The following is an 8,322-nucleotide window of genomic DNA, read 5'->3' on the forward strand; positions in this document are numbered from 1 at the left end:
ATAGCAAACAATCATTTTAGAAAGCAACAGATGTCTTTCTTTTTTAAAAAAATTCTTTTATTGGTACATTGTAGGTATACAACACAATTACATTTCTCATTGGGAATTGTACCTTTACATGATGCATCTTGGTTCTTATTTTCTCCCCATTCCTAGCCATCCCTTCACCCCCTCCACCCTTCCCTCTTTACAAAGACTTTATTTCCATTTCTCAGCATTTTTCCTTTCCCTTCTTTCCTTTCCCCTGCCCCTCCCACTTCCCCTACCCCTTTGGACCTTTTCTTCCTATTTTGCATTATCGATTATTCATTCTAATCATTGGTACATTTTAGGTATACAATATAATGACATTCATCATTGGAAATTTGCACCTTTACATAGTCTCTCTTGGTTCTTATTTTTCACCCTTGCCCAGCCCTCCCCTCAACCCCTCCATTCCTCCCTATTTACAAATATTTTGTTCCTATTTTTCCATTTTCTCATATTAATTCCATACCCTTCTTTCCTTTCTTTAGGATTGTGTGTGTGGCAGTTGAAGTCAGCTCTTAGAATGTATGTCCACTCAGGCAAATTGTTTATTTAAAACCATGTTCTTTCTGTGTTATGATTCCTGAGTGCTAAGCCGATGCCAGGGCACCGACTGTTTTAGAATTTAATTGAAGAGACATCTAGTGGAGTTGACATGGAAAATTGTTATTCTGAAGGAATTTCATCAGGGCTGGAAGATGCAGTGCTGAGAGAGACCTCTAGTGTCAAATTCCAGACCCAATAGGGCTGAGTTTCTTCAGACACCTTCTCCTATTTTATTTTTCAAAGAAGAGTGTACCTTTAATCACATTTGCCATTCCAGACATGAAAGAAGGGGCGCACCCTATTTAAGATTTCCATCTATGTGTTTTCATGTTGATAAATTTAAATAAAAGGAATGTCTTCTATGGGTTGCCGGGATAAACCATTTCCATGAGTTTGTAATGATGACAAATTTCATTCCCTGGGCACTCACTGCAGGCCACACCAGCGGGGCTCAGCATTGCATATGCATCACTTCTTTTAATTATTATTAATGGCATTGATAGTTTTTTCCGCATCTTTCAGATGGAGAATCTGTCTTAGGGAAACTGAATAACCAAATGTAACTGTTAGGTGGCAAGACCTGACCCTATTTTTAAATCTCTCTGATTCCAAAACCTATATTTTCAGTCGTGACACTTTTCAAAATAAATCTGAAGGTCAAGTTAAAAGGTCATTTTTTCTTTTCTTTATTTTTTCTTTCTTTTCTCTCCTTACTTCCCTTTCCCATCTATCTATTCTGTTTTTCTTTTTGCCCCTCTTTTTTTCTTTTGTTCTTTCCAGCTGATGGAGTTCATGACACCCTACCCCAAAATATGACACCTTGGAATTTGATAAAGGAGCAAGAGTAAGGAGAATACTCATCATTCCCCTTTCCCCGCAAAGCAAGTCGTAAAACCCTCCTTATGAGAGGTGTTCTCCTTCTACCAGTATGAAATGAACATCCTTATCTCTGAAGACACAGGCATGCAGAGAAGAATCTGAACAGATTCTTGGAACAGGCCTTGCTAATTCTACCTTACTCAGATTATTAGGATTAGGTCACATATTTTTCTCCAATCATACTTCTCCATGACTATCCACTTCTCTGTCAAATAGCTTAAAGAATACACAGGTTTACCTGCTTTTTTGGTCTTAACTTCCTTATGCAGACTTCTCTTTCATATGAATTATATTACATAAGTTTGTATGCTCTTCTTTTCCTTTTTTGGTACCGGGGATCCAACTCAGGACCTTGTGCTTGCAAGGCAGGCACGGTGCCACTGAGCTACATTCCCGGCCCAGCATGCTTTTCTTTTGTCCCCTCATCTTTTGTTATAGAGACATCAGTCATGAGGTTAGCAATGAGGAAAGAAATCTTTTCCATCTTTTCCTTCCATGTACAGCCTTTTATTTATTCTCTTGAGCTAGCAATGTACCTATTTTCTATCAGAAGCTTGATGACATTTGCTATACAGTATATTTCTTTTTGACAGGGTTATACTTTTAATGGCATTTTGACAACCAATAGGAATTATCATGCTTTGTCTTGACACTGCTATATGATCTCCTGTATGAAATCAAAGCAGATATTTCATATGTCACTGCTGGGTAATGGCTTTCTTTGTGTGGTTTCCAATCCAGAGAAATGGTACTGTTTTATTCTCCTGATAAAAATTGTTATTTGGCTTTTTCTAGCTCTTAAATTATCTTGTCTTAGAATCTCCACCTCAGCTGAAGAGGTAAACTTGGTTTAAAAAACATGTACTTTGAATGAAGTAGACACATCAAGGTTAAGTGAGTCATTTGTTAGAAGTTGAACATTCACAAGTCTTTTATCTTATTTCAAGGCCTGGAACCTCATGATTTTCCAACCATAAATGTTTTTTTGTCTTTTGAGGTTTTTATGCTTTGTTTTGTTTCATTTTTGAGCTGAATCTAGAAGGAAATTCCTTAGGTCTTTCAGTAAAAATAATATATGCGTAGGCCAGCTGTGGGGAGGTTGTGGGTTGAGGAGTTGGAGAGACGCAGATCTTGCTGTTAAAGCCCAGCAGCTTTCTGTTGGAACATTTTCCTCCCTTTTCAGGTGTGTGGTCCTGCAGATGGCCCTTCCCCAGACTGCACGATTGTCCCCCATCCTCCCTAGTACAGGCAGGTGTACTGCAGTGGGCATCTGACTCAAGCACAGACACAGTCATTTCAGCATTCATATGGGACTCACAGAGGAAGGGCGCTCCTTCTGGACACAAGATCAAAGAATCATTCAATTGCAGGCTGCAAAAGTAATTTGTGTTGTTCAACAGACAAAACTTGCTAATGGAAGAGGGAGACAGCCTGGGGATGCTGGAAGGTAGAACAATGACATCTTCATGACATCATCTGAAGTTCTGGATCCAGTCATACCTGAACTCTAGGAAACTACTCTTGAATTTTCAGTTGAGAATCATTATATTGCCACCATTTGGTTCAAAGTTATTTGAGTTGGGTTTTTGTCACTTACAACTGAAAAATAAGCAGAACATATGCAGAAATTTCTGGTCAAACAGGAAACTAAGAAATGGGATTCATTTACCCTCCATATTGGTTGTCTTCCAGGGAGAATCTCAGAAGGGAGTAAATGGTTTTCTGCTATCAACTGTGAATGAATCGAATTCTTTTTGCTCCTGCTTCTCTGCCAACATCAAATCCCTATGGAATAGTCAAAATTTGCTTAGTCAGTCTTTTAATTCTTCTCTCTCCATCTCCTGTAGGTCATTTCTATATATCTAAAGATATAATTGCTCTGACTATAACTTTTGATAAATAACTGATAAATTTAATTATTTAAAATTGAGCTGCATTGTACTAGTTCCCAAACTATTCATCATCAAGAATATATTTGATTTCCTTTATGTGTGAAAGATCTTGTTTGTAAAACCATCATGCTTGCAAAATAATTGTGAATTTGTCTATGCTACAGGGAATAAATCAATATATACAAAACAGTAAGGACTGTTCAGAAGTTGCTAAAACCAGCATGTCTACACAGAATTGATGCTATAGATAGCAGTCTTGAGTGTAATGTTATAATTTCTGCTAGGATTTTTGCTGCATTAGTGTCTACAGTTGGCCTTCCATGCCTGCAGACCTCACATCCATGGATTCCACTAACTGCAGATCAAAACATATTCATAAAAAAACACTGCATCTGTAGTAAACATGTACAGACATTATTTTCTTATTATTCCTCAAACAATGCAGCTTTAACAACTACTTACATAGCATTTATACTGTATTGACAATGATAAATAATCTAGAGATGACTTGAAGCATATAGGAAGATGTGCATAGTTTATACCCACATACTAAACCACTTTATATAAGGGACTTGAGCATGTGGAAATTTTAGTATACTTGGGGAGCCCAGGAACAAATGTTCCTTGAGTACTGTGGAATAACTATATATATAAATACGATGTATTATAAATATTGCACATGAAAATATATTTATAGTCCTTTACCCTTGGATACCCTAATTTAGACCTATCTAACCTAGTGAGTTGAGGCATTGAGTTAAGTGCTAGAACGATACAATGACTTGGACCGTGTCTTAATGATATCTATAGTTTAGTTGGTAGGGGAGGGGAAAACAAAAAACTCCAAAACCTTTTTTGCTCTACACTCTTAGATTCATTGATTAGGGCCCTGCAAATTAGACTGGTGAAAGATTAACAGGGGAAAGGCGTGCAAAGTTAATTTTTACATGCCATGGAGGCTTTTCCTAGAGAAGTAAAGAACCACAGAAGTGGATAGGCCGGAGGGCTTACATTCCATTTTTAAATGAAAAATGATAAACTATGGAGATGCAGCTGTACAAAGGAAAAGGGTTTTGGGTGTTCAATTGCAGAATATTGTGGGAAAGTAAATGTGGAAACTAACAGAAAATATGGGATATCTTAGCAAGTTCTATTCAGTCCATCTCAATGCTAATCTTCTGTCTTCTTCTGGGACTTAAGACTTTCCTAGGAGGGAGGATTTATGGTAATCCTCATTTTTCAGAAATTTCTTCTTTTAGTCATATAAGGAAAGTACTGTGAAGGTTTCTTTCTATGGCTGTTGAATCTCAACTGTTTTCAGCTCAAAATAATTCTGATGCCAACATAGCATATCTGGTGATGGCATAGTATGATCCCCTTTAAACTTCATTCATCATTTCATCAAAAGTGAAATTCATCAAATATTAAGTTGAATATAACATGGTTTCTATCACCAAGAATCTTCCAGCTTGATTGACCACAAATGAAAGAAGGGCAACTCTCAGGTCATTATGACTCAATATTATAATAGATCGATGTGTGTATGACGCAGTAGTAGAGTTAGAATTTCACAGCAATACTTCAGGCAACTCTCAGTAGGTCCTGGCCAGCCTGCTGTGCTCGGTCCCTCCTAGCTCCCATGACAGGGGAGGAAAAGCTGATGATGCACATCTACATGGTGATCCCTACTGCACAGCTGTGACATGAGAAGCATTTGTGAGCATTCCATGACTGATGGAGCAAGACAAGGAGGGCTGTGTCAAGAACCAGAACATTTCACTCAGAAAACGTGGTTTGTTACAGGTTATCTTTGAATGGTAAAAACTGGTTGTATTGGGTTTTCAAGGTGATGTGGGCTTGGAGTCGGATGAGGCTGAGTAGGATCCCACTTGAATCTAACCATAACTTTGTGGGACCTGTAAAAATAACGTAATGGGAGGCCATTGGGTTAAGGTGGCTCCAATGCCCTGAGTTCCTATATTTAAAAAAAAAGAATGAAACTCCACCAATTACCAGCATTAGTTATATCATCCAGGACTTTTTACTGATAGAACCCCCCAAAAGGCAACTATATGACCTTGGTCAATTTTGGCAAGGCTTGGGGCCACTTCTGGTTTGGAGCAGCCTCAGTCATGAATTGCTGCCTACTCAAATAAACTCTTTAGATTTTAAGGTGCTTAAATTTAATTTTTAAACAAAACTTACCCTGGAAGGCAACACTGATACCGGAACCTGAGAGAGTCTCAGGAGAGATATCGGGACACCAAAAAGTAACATTTACTGAACCTCTCCCTGGTTTGATATTTCTAGTTTGGCCCTGGTGAGACTGCAGTCCTGTGGTACTATGTTCAGTTCTAACTTCTGTAGTATGTGAAACATTTATGCCACTATCTGAAAGACTATTTCAAACACAAGGAGGAACCCTACTTCATATGGGTAGGGTAAGGAAGGCTTCCTGAAGGAACATCTCAGAGAGAATAGAAAAAGCAGGTTTTTACATCTACCTGAGACTGTGGCTGAGGAATTTGATGCACAGTTACTGTCAGAACTTTGTGTAACAACTCTGCCATTGTATGTGTAGAAATCCTAAAGAAGCATTCATCAAGGAGAGACCTACAGCCAGGGACCTCCAGTGGTGTTTCCTGAATCTCTAAAACCCACTGGCCTCAAAGGGCATTAGTTCTAGAGTAAAAAGGTGAGTATGAGGGCAACTCAGGTTTCCCATGAAAATCATGGCCTTGTCAAAATCATGTAGACTTCCAGACTTTGAGGATTCATTGTTCTTCCCATTACCACCAAAAAAAGCGGATAGAAAATTTTTCTGTGAACATAAAGAAGGGAATCATGCTCTGGCAGCTGCATCCTGAGTAATCACTTTTGAGATAAAATTATTTTTCTAGCTGCAAAGGCTATATTTGAATTTCTCCAGCTGCTTTCTTAATGATTATTAGGATATTTTTGGTAATGGCACTAACTTAAGGAGAAGTAGTGATGCTATGTAATCTTTCTTTAATAAGGGGTATTTTTGTATCAAAGGAAATGACATTTAATGTAATCCAGATATTTTCTTCCTGGGCATTCCCTAATTCTGCCAGCCTTATTGATCACCCCAACCATTAATATCCAAAAATGGCTTAAGATCCCATTTCACATGTAAAGGGAAACCAAGAATACCAAGCTACCCATTCTGCATGGAAATTCTGAGGTACAAAGGTTGGAGAGAATAACTTTCTTCTACAATTTTTGCTTTTAAACTCACTTCTATATAGCCTCAGGTAATTTTCTTTTCTCAAACTTGAATAGAATTGCTCTTCTTTCATTTTCCCTAAATACTGCCTATAGAGAGCATTTGTATGTAGCTGATTTTCAAGAAGGACTTGGGAAAACAGAGGGAGTATGCTGATGCAGAGCATAGCAAATCTTGTAAATTAAATATACGGGATTTCCCCATTGATTTTAAAATGAAGATACTTTCAGGTCTTTCAATCTGTGAGAATTCCCATGAACTCTCCTCTTCTGGGCATTCATATTTCTTTTTCCTGGGCTCTTTCCCACCCATCTTCTCTCTCTACCTCCCTATTTCCTATATCAACTTACTCTGTTTCCGTCTTTTTGTTCTGCTTTTGAAAACTTACTTCTTTTTTTTGCATTATTGTGTATAGAAATATATTTGTATTTAGCCTACCTGTCTTCCTTCTGAATAATATCTTGGAACCTATTTTTTTTACCAGTATGATTTTTTTCATGCATTTTGCTAAGCAAAAGACATTTCCCTGTTAGGAGAAATTTCATTAACAGCATTTAAAATAAAACTTTTGTAATCTTCTTGCCATACTAAAGTCTATGTCATATCTAGATTTTAGTAACTAATCAGCATTACTTTTGTAGTATTGCTAAGATAAAGCTATCTTGAAAGTCATTAAGGGGACCTCAGCCTTAACACAGTCAGAGGTAATTTTTGCATATTGTTTACTGAGGAAGAAATCCTTTCCCACAAGTAGCATCACTGTTCCCCTCTTTGAAATTTTCTTTCAGTAGGATAGGCTTTTACTTTCAGGAAACTGTGAGTTAACTGAGGCAAGATACTAAAATTATAAACCCAAGGTTATAGTCAATTATGTGCAAAAATGGGGAGTTTGAAAAGAGATGAAATGGTTGCTTATTTTCTTATATCTTTGCTACAGACAGAAATTCACAAATGGAAACAAAACCCAGAACAGAGTCAGAGATGAAGTTTTGGCTTTGTATCACAGGTATTCATGTTTGCTCCTCCATCGCATCTCAAGACTATAAAGCTCTGCCTTGGGATCTCTCTTGGGAATTGAGAGTTGGCAAACTGACAGCAATTCCATAGACTATTTGAAAGTGGTTTGCATTTTCCACCTGATCATTTAATCTTCTCTCACATCACATCTTTAAGACAATGTCCTTTTCTTGTTTGTAAAGTTTGCTAAGAGAGGTCCAGGGAGGTCAGTTTTGATACAAGACCCATTATCATGCAAGCTTCCCACTAGGTGCATTTCCAGTCTTCTAAATGGGTGTGGTTTGAAAATAATTTTATGAAGATGATGGACTAGGCATGTCAGCTCTATGTTGTGCACCAGCCAACTGGTCTGCCTCAGGATCATAAAGAGGTCCTCCTAGTGATGTCATCAGGTAGCAGGGCTGCCTCCAAGGGCCCCTGGGCCTGGACTAGCTTACTAGTGCACAGCTCTTGGTGAGACTCTTGAGCCTCAACCACTAAGGACATTGCTAAGACATTAGTCTGCTTAGCACTGCAATTCTTGTCCAGATGTTTCCTGGTTTTACCAGCCATGAATTTAAAATAGAATTACGTAAATATGATAGGATATTAATCTCTCCAGGATCCCTCCATCTGTATGAGCAGGAACATTGCACCACTGAAGGTCCCTTGTCATCTCTGTGAGTTTCTGACGAGGATTTTACAAATACCCACAGAATAGTAGGTAATTTGATG

Source organism: Heterocephalus glaber, unplaced genomic scaffold (assembly GCF_053883595.1).
Source record: "Heterocephalus glaber isolate CG9 unplaced genomic scaffold, H.glaber_assembly_v1.0 deba00001569, whole genome shotgun sequence".
In the NCBI taxonomy this organism is placed as follows: Eukaryota; Metazoa; Chordata; class Mammalia; order Rodentia; family Bathyergidae; genus Heterocephalus; species Heterocephalus glaber.